The sequence below is a fragment of the Humulus lupulus genome, chromosome 2 (assembly GCF_963169125.1).
Source record: "Humulus lupulus chromosome 2, drHumLupu1.1, whole genome shotgun sequence".
In the NCBI taxonomy this organism is placed as follows: Eukaryota; Viridiplantae; Streptophyta; class Magnoliopsida; order Rosales; family Cannabaceae; genus Humulus; species Humulus lupulus.
The window spans coordinates 32,990,277-33,008,334 of record NC_084794.1 but is presented as its reverse complement, the minus strand read 5'-3'; positions in this window follow the sequence as shown (position 1 = coordinate 33,008,334).

Here is an 18,058-nt window from a genome sequence, read left to right as displayed (position 1 = left end):
AGGTGTCGCGATGTAATCGGTAATTATTAGGGACACTAGAAGAATTAGCGGGAATTAGGAACAAATGACCAAAATGCCCTTAGAATGCTTAAAGGCTTAGGATTTAAGTGGAAGGGAAAAATTATCATTTGGTGGTTACAAGAGGATAATAGTCATTTATGCCTTTATAAACTTAGTGGGATTTGCAGAAAGTAGTAGAGGCTAAAGGAAGGAAAAGGAAAGGAAGAAAGAAGAAAAAACAGAACACATAGCTAACCCTTTTCTCTCCCATTCAGTTTCCTCTTTCTTCATCATTTCTTGAGGATTTCTGAAGCTGTAACTCAGAGGAAGCTTAGGCTGGAGCTTGGGGCTAGGGTCCTTGATAAAGCTAAAGGAGTTAGCAGGAATTAGCCACCCAATTAAGGTAAAGTTTAAAGGTTGTTCTTGAGTTTCTGAGTTTTGTTGGAATTGATTTCTAAACTTGAACTTTGGATAGAAATTAAGGGAATCGAGCTTTGGGAATTGAGGAGCTAAAGGCTGGAAGGGCACTAAGGGCAACATAGCGTCGAATTCTCCATTAAAGGTAACAATTCTGGACTTGGTCATTTGAGATTTTAGGCTGTTCTAGTTTTTCTGTTGAATTTTTTAGCATCAACCTCAATCTTGATTTCTTCTGTGATTGATGGTGCATGTGACCAAGTTTTGTGTTATTGGGTCAAGTTGGATGAGATGTAGTGGAGGGTAGGCTTAAATTGAAGTGTGGTTGAGGTTTGGAAGGGTTTATGGAGGTTTGGCTCGGGAAAATTTGAAGGAGAAACTCTGAGTGCTGAAGGTGTTGTTTGTAGCGCTGTAGCGCTTGCAGTAGAGCGCTACAACGCTATGTCAGGGTTTTCTGGGGGATTTTTCCTCTTCTTGTAGCGTTGTAGTGCCCACCTTGTGGCACTGTAGTGCTACCCTGCCTTCAGAAGTGGATTTTTGGGTATTTTCTTAGGGTTTTCGCTCGGGGGCTCGGGGTTTGATTTCACCACTCCGTTTGGTGGAGTTGGGGCTTCCCGAGGGCTCGAGATCGGTCCCGAGGTTAGGTTACAGAATTGAGGTTTGATGATGGTTCTATTTTATGGCTGTGACTAGGTGTATGCTAGGGCTCGGACAGGATCGTGCTTGAAGGGCGATTTCACTAATCAAAGATATTGGAATCAAAGGTAAGAAACTGCACCTGGTTATGTGATTATGTTGGGACTAAGAGCTCCCTATATTTGTATGTGATGTCATGAGATGGTATTATGCCATGGGGACATGTGATAAACGACCTAAGAGTGCCGGAATCAATATTTGCACACAAGGTGCGCCTTTGCCACTGGTAGCTGAGGTTAAATACATAATCACTGAGCTTGGCCTAAGCGAGCCAGAGTCAATGGGATAATTAAAGGGTGCGGCCTAAGGGAGCCGATCCTGGATTTTGGCGCGATACATTTAATGTTGTTTAAACTGATGATTGTGATGAGTTTGTTATCTGAGTAACTGATTATTGGCTTGTAGTTTGATGTCACTATTTATGTGAGCTGTATGACTTGTTGTATATTTGATTGAGGATTCGTAAATTATCTGCCTGTTGGTTGTCGCTTGTGCCATGCATTATGGTTTTCTTGTTGGGCCTTGGCTCACGGGTGCTACGTGGTGCAGGTAAAGGCAAGGGCAATGTGGGCCAGTCCTGAGTTGGAGATCTTTGAGGTTGAATGTACATAGTCAGCTGATCGGCCGCCACGACTGAGGAGTAGTACAGGACAGGAGGAGCCTAAATGTCTGTTTTGCCCTTAGAGTGGCCACTATTTGTTTACAACTTGGAATTTTTGTAAATTGTCTTTTAAACTCTATTTTTTTGGACCCCATGTACAAAATGTTTAATTAAATGAAATGTATCTTTGGTGACCAAAACCTTTTAACCTTAGTTCAATTATAGTTGTGGTAACACATTTCTAACTAAATGATTTGATTAGCAAGTCTTGCACCTTTATAAACACACAGTGTAACAGTCTTAGCTACCCATGGCGTTACAACAACCATCTTTGTTGAGCAATTATTGTAATTCGTTGACTCCATAAATTCTTTAGAATTTGGTGATCTGTAAAAACAAAAAATTGTCCTCCCAACAAATAGAGTCTCCATTTTTGGACTGCAAGAACAAGAACTAGTATTTCTTTCTCGTAAGTGTAAAGGAAGAGTTTTTTACCATTAAGAGCATGACTATAAAATGTAATGGGTCTGTCTTGTCCTAAAACACCACCCATTATCGAGCCAAATGCATCACACTCTACAAAGAAAGTCTTGGAAAAATCTGGAAGTGCCAACACAGGAGCAGTGGTCATGGCCACCTTCAGTTATTCCATGTTTTCTTCGATCTTGCAATTCAGTGGGTGACATCTTACGTATAGGGATTGCAGTTTGGTTGTTTGGCAGTAACTTGGATAGAACGATAATTATGTCTTGTGGTAGTTGAATTAACTCACCATTGAGATAGATTACATGCTTCGTAAACACGAGCTATGCCAGCAGCATTAAACAATGTCTTCAGTCTCGCTGCTTGGACATCTGCGCTAATGGATTCTCGCAACCCACTAAAAAAACTCAATTGTTGGTCAGGAGGGAGAAAACCAATTTGCCAATAACTTCTCAAACTGAGATTGATAATGTTGAACAATCCCTAATTGCTGTAGTCGGATGAGTTCTCCAAAAAAAAAATCATAAAATGTATTTGGGCCAAAGCGAGAGAGGATTCCCTGTCTAAAATTTTCCCAAGTGATAGATTCAGAATCTTGCTTCAACAATTGATACCACAACTGAGCACCCTCGGGATGAAATGAGGATACTGCTACACAATCCTCCTATGGAGTGTCTTAGAATTGATAAACCTGCTCTGCTCTACAACCTACTAGTGGGTGCATCTATTGGTACCCATTATTAACAAAGGAACATAAGTACACGTGTCTGGCGTTCGTTTGTCTACGTCATTTATACTTGGCCACATAATACTTTCTTTTTTTTTTGAAATTTTCTTCTAATTATAGAAATAATAATAGCTAAAAATCTATTTTCAGAAACAATTAAAATAAACTAATAAACTATTGGATAATTCTGTAGTGGGGGTGTACAAAACTCCCGCACTGGTGCGGCCTCTTTTTGAGAAATATTGTTGGTTAAAAGTAAATGTTGCACAACTTTACATATAATAACGAGTCTATACTAACATTTCTTTCCTATTTAATAAGCCACTGTACGAATGTGAGAATGGATGTTGGGTACCACGTGTCTATTACATGTCAAATTTTTATATTTGTTTTAATATTTTTTTAATGGTAGTGAGACCATGTAATAAATTTATTTATTTTTAAAAAGTAAGTGTATTCCACGCTCCTCTTTTTCCACCTTCTCTCTAATGTTCTTCACTCCATTATCATATTCTCAATGTTGCTGGAAAAAACTCACAAAACAAAAAATAATCACAGAAAAAAGTCATTCTTTAATATCTATAAATGCAAATCATCCTTGATGCAAAAGTCCATGAGAACCCTTTGATTATTGCGAACTTATTCACTTTAATAAATACTTCTCTCTTTCTCTTTACCATATATTATATCTCTTTCTAACAAATAAAGATATGTAGTTAGGTTAGGCATATGAACAGACTAATTTGGAACAAAATGTAAATTTTATTGAGGGCAATGAATAATGTTTTGATATAATGTAATGTAAATTACTCAATACTTCTTTTCTTTCCTTCTATTTTAGTCTTTTCATTATTTATATATATGAAAATATTTAGTGGGTTTGTTGAGCTTTATTAAGAATTTAGGCTTACACTTTAGTCCCTGCTTTGTACAGGTTTACTCAAACCTTCTGTTTTTCTGTTAATATAGTCCATATTTTAGTTTGATTAGAAGTTTGTTATTTTATTTGTTGTAACAGACCATAATAATTCTTGATCTTTGTATTCCTCCTCAAAAGCCTATATATATGGCCATTAGTCTGGTTGTAATTTCTTAATCAATAATAATACATTTTTTCATTGTTCTTCAAAGGCTATTAGTTTTATTCATTCCGCTACATGGTATCAGCCAAGGAAATTTAGATTTCCCAAGATCCGATCTTCTCTCTCCCTCCTCTTCTTTTTCTCCGGCGAGGGACGCTGTTCATCTTCCTGTTTTCCGGCGCGCATCTCTGATTCGTTTCTAGCCGTGTTTTTACATTTAATTCTCACCTCCATTCTCGTATCCTAACATGTCTTCGCCTCCTTCCCCTGCCGACAATAGTTCTGCTTCCGATGAATCCCTGGCTCGAGTTCAAACTCCGGCATCTCAAGTCAACAATCCCAGCTCAACATCCAGAACTGTTATTGACGATCCAGCAGACCCCTATTACCTTCACCACGCAGATAATCCCGGCAATGTTCTTGTGTCCCAACTTCTTACTGGTCAGGACAACTACACTTCATGGAGCCGCGCCATGAAACTTTCTATCTCAGTCAAGAACAAGTTAGGTTTTCTTGATGGCTCTATTACCAAACCGTCCCAATCTGATTCGTTCATGTCCAACGCCTGGGTCAGAAATAACAATATTGTTATTTCTTGGATTCTCAATTCTGTATCCAAAGAAATCTCCGCTAGTATCATCTATGATGAATCGGCAGCCGAAATTTGGAATGATCTCAAAGCAAGATTCCAGCAAAAGAATGGTCCTCATATATTCAACCTCAGACGTGATTTAATGAACTTAAGGCAAGAACTCCAATCTGTAAGCCAGTACTATACTCGTCTCAAAACTATTTGGGAAGAATTGTCCAACTATCGACCCTCTTGTACCTGTAATATGTGTACCTGTGGAGGTGTAAAGGCTCTTCAAGAACACCATAATATGGAGTACATAATGTCATTCCTTATGGGTTTAAAAGATTCCTATTCTCAAGTGAGAGGCAATATTTTACTGATGGATCCATTGCCTTCACTGAGTAGAGTCTTTAATCTAGTTACTCAGGAGGAAAATCAAAGGGGTGATGCAATGGCTACACCACATACAACACCTTCAAGCAATCCGTCCATGGCTTTTGCCTTCTCAGGGCCAAATTCCTCATCTTCTAAAACTGACTCACGGTCCACAAAATTCTTTCCACCACGCAAGAATAGGCCGTTCTACACCCATTGTAATGTTCATGGACATACCATTGAGAAATGTTACAAAATCCATGGTTATCCTCCGGGTTACAATAAGCCTCGACAACAGTCCTCACCTCCAGCTATCTCCACCAATCCTCAGCTCCAACAGTCCTCCGCAGCAGCTAATCAACTTCAAACCAGTGATTGTCCAACTCAAAATGTCACAGAGAGTCACACTTTCTTGCCTCAATTAAGTGCCGCACAATATCAACAACTTCTTAACTTGCTTGCAAGTCAACAAACTGGTATAACTTCTTCTAATTCCTCTACTCCTGCTGATAGTTCAGGTATGATTCTTTCCACATCTACCTCATTCAATTCCTATTCTAATAATGCTTGGATAGTTGACTCAGGAGCAACAAGACACATTAGCTCTAATATCTCTCTTTTTACATCATTATATAAAATTCCAAATACTAGACTAATTTTGCCTAATAATGTCCATATTGATGTGGAATACTCTGGGAATGTTGTGTTACCCAACAATCTTGTGTTGACAGAAGTTCTTTATGTGCCAAACTTCAAATATAATATAGTTTCTGTTAGTAGTCTAACACTTTCCCAGAATCTTGCTATTTCCTTTTATACTAACTCATTTGTTATTCAGGACATCCTCACCAAGAAGATGATTGGCAAGGGTAGATCTCTTAATGGACTCTACATCTTGGATCATCATCCCTCTACAGCTCAAGTCAACACCATAAGTGCAGAATTATGGCATTCCCGATTAGGCCATTTGTCTTCTAAATGTCTAGATATATTGAGTTCTGTTTTGCATTGTAATACATCTCTTTTACACAAATCTGAACCTTGTTACATATGTCCTAAAGCTAAACAAAGACAGCTACCTTTTCCTATTAATGAAAATAAATTCTCTGCCAATTTCTTTGATTTAGTTCATTGTGATATTTGGGGTCCTTATCTCACCCCATCCCATTCTGATCATCGTTTCTTTCTCACTCTTGTTGAAGATAAATCTAGATTTACTTGGGTTTATCTTATGAAACACAAGTCTGATGCTCTTTTTATTCTTCCTAAATTTCTTGCTATGCTTGACAATCAATTTCATACTACCATTAAACATTTTCGATCTGACAATGCTTCTGAATTAACCTTTACTGAATTATTTGCTCATAAAGGTATTTTACATCAATTTTCCTGTGTTGAAACTCCTCAACAAAATGCCATTGTTGAAAGAAAGCATCAACACCTCTTAAATGTTGCACGGGCACTACACTTTCAAGCACATACTCCATTACAATTTTGGTCTGATTGTTTATTAACTGCTACTTTCATCATTAACAGGACTCCTACTCCTCTCTTGCAAAATAAATCTCCATATGAATTGCTCTATAACAGTTTACCTGATTACGATTTTTTTCAGACTTTCGGATGTCTAGTGTTTGCCTCTACTCTTCGTGCTCATCGAACTAAATTTGCCCCTCGTGCTAGAGCGTGTATTTTTTTAGGATACCCTCCGGGTTACAAAGGATATAAGCTATATGACATTAATACCAAACAATTTTTTATTTCTAGGAATGTCATTTTTCATGAGCATATTTTTCCATTTACTACTCTCAACAATGTGTCTGTTTTACTTGATCCTTTTTCTTCTACTGTTCTTCCTTCTTCTATTATTTCTCATACACCTGTTTTAGATTACTCAAGTTCATTCCCAGAGAGTTCTACTGACACTCCAAATCATACTGTTCCTGATGAAGTTTTTCCAGCACAATCAACCCCTACTACTACAGATGCCACATCCGAAACTCAAGTTCCTTCCACGCCAAATCAAGCTATGCCTATACAACCTCTTCGTCGGTCAACAAGGATTCCACGTCCTCCTGCTTACCTACGAGATTTTGAGTGTCATAGTTCCCTTCACAAAACACATTCTACTCCTTATCCTATTAATCATTTTATTTCTTACGATAGACTCTCTACTTCTCACAAAGATTTTGTTCTTGCAGTTTCTACTAATGCCGAACCTACCTCATTTAAGATGGCTGCCCTTGATACCAATTGGATACAAGCAATGCAACAAGAGTTACAAGCTTTGCAACTCAACCACACTTGGTCCCTTGTTCCATTACCTCCACAAAAGAAAGCCATTGGTTGTCGATGGATCTATAAGATTAAATACAAGTGTGATGGCAGCATAGAACGATACAAAGCTCGTTTGGTTGCCAAGGGATACTCCCAACAAGAAGGATTAGATTTTTTTGACACTTTTTCTCCTGTAGCTAAAATGGTTACACTTAAATTGCTTCTCGCCAGTTCCGCTATCAAAAATTGGCCTACTCTTCAACTTGATATTAACAATGCTTTTCTGAATGGCGACCTCAATGAAGAGGTTTACATGACTTTACCCCCTGGCTTATTAACACCTCCTTCTTCCTCTACAGGTCCTCCAATGGTGTGCAAATTACACAAGTCTATCTACGGGCTCAAACAATCTTCCAGGCAATGGTACACCAAACTTTCTGAGGTCTTACTCAATATTGGTTTCACACAATGTCAGGCAGATTACACCCTCTTTACTAAGGGTCATGGACTACACTTCATTGCCCTCCTCGTATATGTCGATGATATTGTCATCACAGGACCTACCTTGACCAATCTGCACCAGCTCCAAAGTTATTTACACTCTCATTTCAACCTCAAAGCTCTTGGTCCCCTCAAGTATTTCTTAGGATTCGAGATTGCGAGGTCCTCTGCTGGTTTATTCTTATCTCAAAGACAATATACTTTGCAATTGCTTGATGACACAGGGTACTTGGGTTGCAAACCTACCGTCACCCCTATGGACCCTCGTCTTAAGTTGGATGCTTCTACAGGAACACCACTCACCGACCCATCTCAGTACAAACGGTTGGTTGGCAGGCTTTTATACCTCACTTTATCAAGGCCTGACATCACATTTGCTGTCCACAATCTCAGTCAATTCATGTCTTCACCTCGAACCACTCACTTACAAGCTGTGCATCATCTCCTCCGTTACCTCAAAGGCAAACCAGGCCAAGGATTATTATATCCCTCCTCCTCCTCTCTCCATCTGCGTGCCTTCTCTGACTCAGATTGGGCTTCTTGCCCGGTCACTAGACGCTCTACTACAGGATTTTGTGTGTTCTTAGGTGACTGCCTCATCTCCTGGCGATCCAAGAAACAGCCCACCATCTCCAAAAGTTCTGCTGAAGCGGAGTATAGAGCTCTAGCAGCTACTGCCAGTGAACTCACCTGGCTACAATATCTTTTAAGAGCCTTTCAAATCGATATTTCAGCCCGTGCTTTCATCTATTGTGACAACAGCTCTGCTATTCATATCGCCAACAATCCAACCTTCCATGAGCGCACTAAACACATTGAATTGGATTGTCACTTTATCAGAGATAAGATACGCAACTCAACCATCAGATTAGTCTCTGTCAGCAGCCACTTACAACTTGCAGATGCCTTCACTAAACCACTTCCATCCCCTGCTCTTGATTCTCACATTTCCAAGATGTCTGTGTATGACATCCACAGTACATCTTGAGGGGAGGCTATTAAGAATTTAGGCTTACACTTTAGTCCCTGCTTTGTACAGGTTTACTCAAACCTTCTGTTTTTCTGTTAATATAGTCCATATTTTAGTTTGATTAGAAGTTTGTTATTTTATTTGTTGTAACAGACCATAATAATTCTTGATCTTTGTATTCCTCCTCAAAAGCCTATATATATGGCCATTAGTCTGGTTGTAATTTCTTAATCAATAATAATACATTTTTTCATTGTTCTTCAAAGGCTATTAGTTTTATTCATTCCGCTACAAGCTTTTGGGTTTCCTTTATTGTTGTCTTTATGAAGTAATTAATGGCTTTATTGTTTGTGCTCCAATTTAATCATTTGGGTAGATTGTTTAGTTGGTTCATTCAGTTAATCATGATTTTAATCAAAGCCTGCACATGAAACTTTGCATCAAGATGATGATTTGGATTTTTTTTTCTCTGTAATTTTTTTTTTGTGAGTTTTTCATGAGAACTGGGAAGAAATTTTAGAGACAATAGGGAGAGAAAAGAGAGGAGCTTACAAAGAAAGCGATCAACTACTATTTCAATTATTTGTGAGAGTACAAAATAAAATCCAAACAATTTCATTTTAATTTCCTTGAAACCGTATGTTTGGCCAATAAAATAGGTTTAAAAAGAGTCTACACAGGTGCTAGGCATTTCGTACACTCGCACCACAAATTTATCCAATATACATTTATATAGGACAATTCTTTTATAAGGGCTTTACTTTAAGTCCTATCGGTGTGACTCTTAGTGTTTCTCGATCCGTGAATAATTTTCGACGCGATTTTTTATGACCGTGTATATTATAACTATTTAGAGCATCCTGCAAATTTTTAGAAAATTCCGAATAGTTTACAGTACCGAAAACTAGGTTCAAACATGTTGTTTTCCACGTGCATAAAAAAATTAGTCACGTGTGCAACAACATGTTTGAACTTAGTTTTCGGTACTGTAAACTATTCAGAATTTTCTGAAAAGGTGCAGGATGCTCTAAATAGCTACAATATACACGACCAAAAAAAAAACTCATGCTGAAAATTATTTATGGGTCAAAAAACACTAAAAATCCTACCGATATGATTTAAAATAAACACCTTATAAAAAAATTGTCCAATATATATATATAATAATGCTTTTTTTACTCTCCGTTCTATCATAAACAAAGATATATATAATAATAGTATATATATGTTGACAACTCACTTTGTACTGCAGTTTGTTTTGTACGCTATTTAATTAATATAGTACATAAATTATGCACGTCGTTTCCAATGTTTCATGAAAGAGCTCATTAATGGTAATGATAAATCATTTATTTGATTGGAAATTTGGAGTTTTAGAATGAGAGAATTTTAGCTGGCTGCAAAATAAATTGGACTAAGTTTGTTCAAGAAAGAACAACAATATTATTTATTTTATTTTAAAAAAACGTTTTTTAACACCAAATATTAAAAAAAATATACAATACCTGATTGTTGGTAATTATTTATATATATTCTTTATTAATAATTTTGGTAATTCCTTATTAATGATCATTGGTCATTATTAATTATACACATTCTTTATTATTACCTTTGTAATTGATTATCTAAATCAAATCCTACCAATAAATTATCTTAATAATTAAAAGGCTTTCTTAAAAAGAAAGTAGTGAACCACTACAACAAAATATGCATTTAATGACTATATGGGGGAGACATTATAGACATTTAATGTCTCCCCCTATGGGAGACGTTGTTGCAGGAGCCATCTAAAGTGACCCTATGAAGTCTCCCCATGGGAGACGTTGTAGGTACTTATGACGTCTTTCATGGGGAGACTTTGTAGACATTCAACGTCTCCCCATGTAAGTCATCATAAGATTTTGTATTTATTTTAAAAAAATAATTCAATAATTATTTTCAGTATATTAATTAATAGAATTAAATATATTAATTTTTTAAAAATAGAATTAAATATATTATTTAAAAAAATATATAATTAAATATATTAATTTAAAAATTCAAATTATATGCAAATTTAAATTGTGAACTTTCATTAATAAAACAGAAATGTGTATATAATATGTTTTTGCTAGCTAAATATATACAAATGTAATATTTATTGTTAAACATACAAAATTAACAAATATTACTCTAACTAGCTAGACCTATAGTAAGAAATAAAAAGTAAAAAAAAAACCTAATATGTGAGACGATGACTTTGAATTATCGATAGCATATGGTTCGCCTAGTGTTGTCGCATTTCATTAATCTGTGCTGGTGTATATGGCGTAGTGTTTAGCTACAAAAAATTACAAAGTAAAATATATTAGTTAATTATTATTTAATTACACATACTTTAATAATAAATAAATTGTTAACTTTGTATAAATTTATATACATACCTCTTTCTTCAAGTAACGTCCAGGTCATAGATGTTCAATGTAATCCTTCAACATTCTCATCACATAATATCCAAATGTCACATTGTCTAGTTGGTGTGGACACTAATATTAAAATAAAAATACTTAATATAAAGAATATTAGTAAAATTCAACTATAGATTTCAAAATAATTTAAGTTGTAGTTAGTTACTTTAGGTTGCACAATTTTTATATTATTTGGAATCTCAGGATGTTTTGGTAGACTGGTCAGAAAAAGGTTGGCCCCGTTTTTATATTCCACGGATAACCTATTTGCTGACATCTATTTTCTATCCATATCATCTCCTATTTCTATGAAAAATAAAAATAAATAAAAACTAAATAAGCATACGAAAAATTGGACAGCATTTCCCCTATATTAGTAACTTAACCATCTGTCAATCTAATCAATTCCAATTGAATATGCACAACACAATACAAATATAATAATAGAATAATAAAATACATAATTCTAAACAAAATCGAGCAACATTTCCCTTATAATAGTGATCTAACCATCTGTGAACAACAAGTCAAAAAATTCAAACAACACACAATAAGTTTCTTCCTTATAGCTTCGCAGCACACAAACAAATTTTCCAGAACCTACTTCACTAAACACACACAGTTCTCAACCTTCTGTTATCACCGAAACACACAATTTTAATCTCATAACCTACTTCACTATGGATGAATATTTAAGATATTTAAACCCCTCTAACAAAAGTTTAATAATACTAAAACAAGAAAGAAGATAATGTATGTACCACTTGCAATTAATAGTCATTGCTAGCAAATTTACTTCACTTTGCAAAGAGCGCACTTTGCTATTAAATTCACAACCTACAAAACTAAATTAATTAATAAATAAAATATTACTAAACAAACTTCACTAAAAAATTAGATTAAAAATAACTTATTATTGAAATTTTATAAACTTAAAAATCTCAAATGTGTGCTTGAAATCGAAAATTTGAGGCAAAAATCTCTGTTAAAACCACAACTTAAAATTTTAAATTAATTAATTAATAAAAGATCACTAAATCAATAAAATAACATAACTATATATAAATAACCTACTTAAATTTTAATAAAGATTACAAATATATATAATTTTCTAATTAAATAATAATATAAATTAAAAAAAATTATAAACATTATAAACTTGAATGACTATTTTGTATGTAAAATTAAAATTAAATTATTTTTCTTATTTTAGACAATTATTAAATACATTTTAGCAAAACATATTTACATATATATACTTAACAAACATTAAAAAAATGTATAATTTTCTGATTAAATAGTAATAACAATTTTAAAATAGTAAATAATGTGGTATCATCTTAAAATTAAACAATATAGTATCTCAAATATACATAAAAATTATTTTTCATACTTTAAACTAATATTTCTAATAAAACCCACAAATCATATAAAAAATGCACAAAAATAATTTTTTCTACCATTCTAACTATAATACATTATTTAATCTTGAAATCCTACCTCAAATATGCTTTAAATCCACTTTGTTGAGCCAAAAATCACCCAAAACCGCAACTCATAAACTCTAAAATACCAATATCAATTCCTTAATAACTAGAGACAATAAGCATGAAAATTATCCTAACTATTATACAACACTTATAAATAATAAAAACTGACCTCAAATGAGATTTTATAGCCTAAATCGGCCAAAATCGTCAAAAAAATGTCCCAGAAATCGCCCAGAAAATCATCCTTCTCCGCCTCTGGTTCGTGCGCTCGGGGAAGAAGAAAGAAAGGCTAAATATATATATTATGCCAAACATTTAACGTCTCCCCTGGGAAGACATGCCAGACATCTAATGTCTCCCCTGGGGAGACGTCGAATGTGGCACGTCTTCCCAGGGGAGACGTTAGATGTCTGGCACGTCTTCCCAGGGGAGACGCCAGATGCTCTTACATGTCTGATATTTTATAAATAAATAATTTTATATTCATATTTTTAAATTAACGTCTCCCACCACTTTTAATGACTTATCTTGGTAGTCATTAACAAGAACTTTTAATGACTTACACTATTAGACTTTAAATATCCCTGAATACTTTTAATGACTTACACCATTGGTGTAAGTCATTATAGAGAGTCATTAAAAGTGAAAATTATTGTAGTGACCGTACAATACAAATTCAAATTGGCAAACAAAATCCATCCTATTGGAAGTCAATAAATGAAGGATTCGGTATATCAATATGAAAATTAAATTAAAAATAAATACACATGTTTAAAACATAACAAAATTTCAGTACAAAAAATATATATGAAAGTATAAATAAATGGTATCTACATCCATAAATGACTCCTAATATTTACAAAACAATTTCAAAGTTAACATTAAAAAAAATATACAACTTAGTTTAAATTCAGTATTGAAACGTAAAATAAATAATAATAATAATTGTTGACTGTGTTTTTAGTCAATGACGTGAGAACGTCAAATACGACAAGCCTTTAAAAGAATATAAACGACAACAGACAGTTCAAACAAGAAAAGTAAATAACACAAGAGATTTTATAGTGATTCAGCCCCGATTGTCGGTAATAGCCTAATCCACTTAGAGTTGTGATTTATAGATCTGTACTCAAGATCAGATGGACTGAGCCAACTGAGTTTCCTTAGTACAGATTGCAAAAATACAAGAGTTCTTTCAAATATCAGCACTTTCTCTCTCTAGAATACTCAGACCCAAATTTTCTCTCTCTAGAAAGAAGAAGCAGAAGCCTCTCTTTCATCCCATAAGCCATCTATTTATAGGCTTAGGGTCATACATACGGTATCCCCTAGAACCGGGATATTTTATTATATTTATTACATTTAAAATACAAAGAAACATTCAAAATTCAAAATGTAACAAACCCCCCATTTGTGGGAAGAATGAGAGATTCCCGCATATCTTGTTGAAGTTGTTTCTGGGAATCTTGACTTAGTCTCCTCTAGCTAGTTGATCCACCTCCTACTGACCACCCATGCAAGTGCTGGTCGAACATGTGCATGGTGGTAGGACAAACATTTGTTGGTCGGACGTGCATGGTGGTAGGACATGCATTTCTCTCCTCTAACATGGCACTCTCCTCTAGCATGCCATGTTTCTCCTCGAACCAAATCCTTGGGGTCTCCTAGGACCACCCTCTTGGGGTCTCCTAGGACCACTCTCCTTAGCTCTCCTAGGATGCACTCTCCTTAGCTCTCCTAGGATGCACTCTCCTTAGCTCTCCTAGGATGCATTCTCCTTAGCCTCCTAGGATGCATTCTCCTTAGCCTCCTAGGATGCACTCTCCTTAGCTCTCCTAGGATGCATTCCCCTTAGCCTCCTAGGATGCACTCTCCTTAGCTCTCCTAGGATGCATTCTCCTTAGCCTCCTAGGATGCACTTTCCTTAGCTTTCCTCGGACCAAGGTGCACTTGGCTTGGTTATGACATCTTTCAAGCAGTCCAAATTCTTCGTCAGTCTATCGGGTCCCTTTATCACAACTCTGAGGAGTCAATGTATTTATTGACTATTTAATGTGTCTTTTACAGACCATGTACTGTCATTTGTCACCTCTATTGCCACGTCATTGATCTCCAATTTTTGGGTATAACAATAATAATAATAAAGAAAATATATGTGGGTTAAAATGTCTAGTGCACCAAATTATTATTAGTAATTATTTATGTGTTTCGTTATTTTTTAATCTAATTATTTAAGTGTTAAGTGTATAATTGTTTGAATTAATTTTATTCTTTTAATTATTTAATTAATTTGTGATTTGTTGTGCATGTGTTTTGATTGTGTATATGTGTGTGCATGGTTAGTAGTGATAGGCTTACTTGATTGTGTGTGAGCAAGCACATGGCATGCACGGTGAACATGCAAGAGAGTGTCATGAATCTAGACTAAATATTGTGAATGTTAGTAATTTCCCTATTTTTAGAAAAATTATCAAATAGAGAGTTCTAGAAGATTAGTGTTTACAAAAGAGAGAAATGTAAAACAAATGTGAAAAAGAGAGAGAGAGATAGAGAGGGTGGCATGTGAGTGAAGAGCAAAGAAGGGAGGTATTTCCTTATTTATGTTATTGTCATCTTTTCTTGATTGGAAATTAAAGAAAATAGAATAATGGGTAAGTGATTTATGGGATGTGAATGCTCACTACAACAAAATTGATATACAATGACTCTCTACAATGTCTTACACTATTGGTGTAAGACATTAAAACTTATCAGGGATTTTAAATGTCTGACGGTGGGAGACATTGAAAGTTTTTATTAATGGCTACAAATGGAAGACATTAAAAATGGTGGAAGACGTTGAAAATAGGCTGGATGCATGACCAGGGGGACATCCAACGTCTCCCACTAGGAGACATGCCACGTGTCCCACGTCTCCCAGTGGGAGACGTTGGATGACCCCCTGACTTATTTATTCATTTTTGTTCTTCTTCCTCCTCATATTATCTCGAGACAACAAACAGAGAGCACGAGCACGAAAGGGGCTGCGATTTTAGGGTTTTAAGGTTAGTTTTTTTTTTAAATTTTCATAAATTTTAGTTAATTATTTTGATAAAAAAAATCATAGGTTTAGCATTAGCATCAATGATATACATGATTTTGTGTTAGTTTTACATTTTTATGCATTTTTTTTCTATACATTGTTGGATTTATTAGTTTTTCCATGGAAATTTTTTATAGATTTATGATTACTTAGTTTTTTTTTTTATTTAACCTATCACATTGTATAGATTTCATTAGAATATATATGTTCATGATTTTTTTTTAATTTTTATCATTATTTATTTCGAAATTTAGACATATTTTTGTATATATATTTAAAAAAAAAATTAAATTCTAACTATTTTGTTATATATATAGTTATGCTAAAATAAATTTATTAAATAATTTAAAAAATATAAATATATGAATTTTTTTTATGTTTTTGTTGATTATTGAGATTTTAGGTTATGAATTTTTTTTTATTGATTTTTTGTTTAGGTTATAATTAGTGGCTCATTGGAGTTTTTATTTGTTTACCAATCATTTATTTATTAGGTATTTAGTGATATTTGTTTAGTAATGTTTAACATATTAATTAATTTAATTTTGTAGGTTGTGATTTTGGTGGTGAGAATTTAGAGAGTATTTTGCATCAAAATTTCTATATCAATCACACATTTGAGGTAATTAAGTTTCTAAAATTACAATAATAAGTTATATATTGCTAGATATTTAGTGATATTTTATTTATTATTTATTGATTTAATTTTATTGGTTTGTGGATTTAATAGCAAATTCGATTACTACGTGAAGTAATTTTGCTAGCTTTTGGATTATTAATTGCAAGAGGTACATATATATTCTCTTACTTCTACTTTTTAATATTATTAAACAAATGTTAGAGGAGTTTGAATATCTTAAATATTCATCCATAGTGAAGTAGATTCCGAGATTAAAATTGTGTGCTGCGGTGATAACGGAAGGTTGAGAACTTGTGTGTTTTAGTGAAGTAGGTTATGAGAAATTTGGTTGTGTGCTGCGGAGCTATAAGGAAGAAATTATTGTATGTTGTTTGAATTGTTTGTTTTGATGTTCACATGCAGATGGTTAGGTCACTATTATAGGGGAAATGTTGCCCGATTTTATCTAGGATAATAAACAATTAGTTTTATATAGACATCCTACAAGGAAGAAAATTATTGTATGTTGTTTGAATGGTTTGTTTTGTTATTCACATGCAGATGGTTAGGTCACTATTATAGGGGAAATGCTACCCGATTTTATTTAGGATAATAAACGATTAGTTTTATATAGACATCCAACTTTATCACGTGCTTATTGAGCGTCATTTCTTTTCTTTTTGATAGACATAGGATAATATATGGATAAACAGTGGATGTCAGTGAATAGGTTATCTGCGGAATATAGGAACGGGATCGATTTGTTCTTAAGTTTTTGTTCGGAATGCCCTGTATTCAAATATTTGACATATGATATACGTCTGGTCGCATTGCTTACTTGTGTGTGGCACGTACTAACTAGTCAAAATCGGCACTGGTCGCGTGTTACTGACCTAAGAGTCAGAAACGACATAAGCGCCATGAACGCAAAGTCGATAAAAGATTAGATCTAATCGATATTGGCATTGAATGACTCAAATGAGCATTAATTTTGGACCGACCCTAAGTTCGATGAAAATTATAAGCGCTTGACTAGTTGCTCAAAGCCAGAGCCAAAGGCCTAGGTGACTGTTTTGTCACATGGCTAGAGGTACAGACCCCCTGTTAGTGACTTGATAATTAGTCACTCGTTTAAAGGTACAGACCCCCTGTTAGTGACTTGATAATTTGTCACTCGTTTAAAGGTACAGACCCCCTGTTAGTGACTTGTTGATTAGTCACTCGTTTAAAGGTACTGACCCCCTGTTAATGACTTGTTGATTAGTCACTCGTTCATTGTTTGGACTTATTTGCATGCGTGATTAAGGCTGTTATTGATAGGCATGCACTTTATGATTTGATGACATGTTATTATTGTTCATGAGCATATTGAGTTTTCTTGTTGGGATTCGACTCACGGGTGCTATGTGGTGTGGCTAAAGGCAAAAGAAAGTTGGACCATCCTTGAGTTGGAGAGCTTAGGTGACGATGTGTACATATGCGGCTGCTCAACCACCACGACCGAGGGTTGAAGAAGGAACTAGGGTTAAACCCTGTTTTGCCGCTTAGAACGGCGGGTTGTAAATATTTTTTTGTAATAGACCTTTAAATTATATTTTTGGGATCCCAATGTATACAGTAAACATTATAGTGAAACGTTATATCTTAACCGAAATTTTTAATCCCTAAACCGCTAATCATACTTAGTTACACGATTATGGCCAAATGACTCGATTAG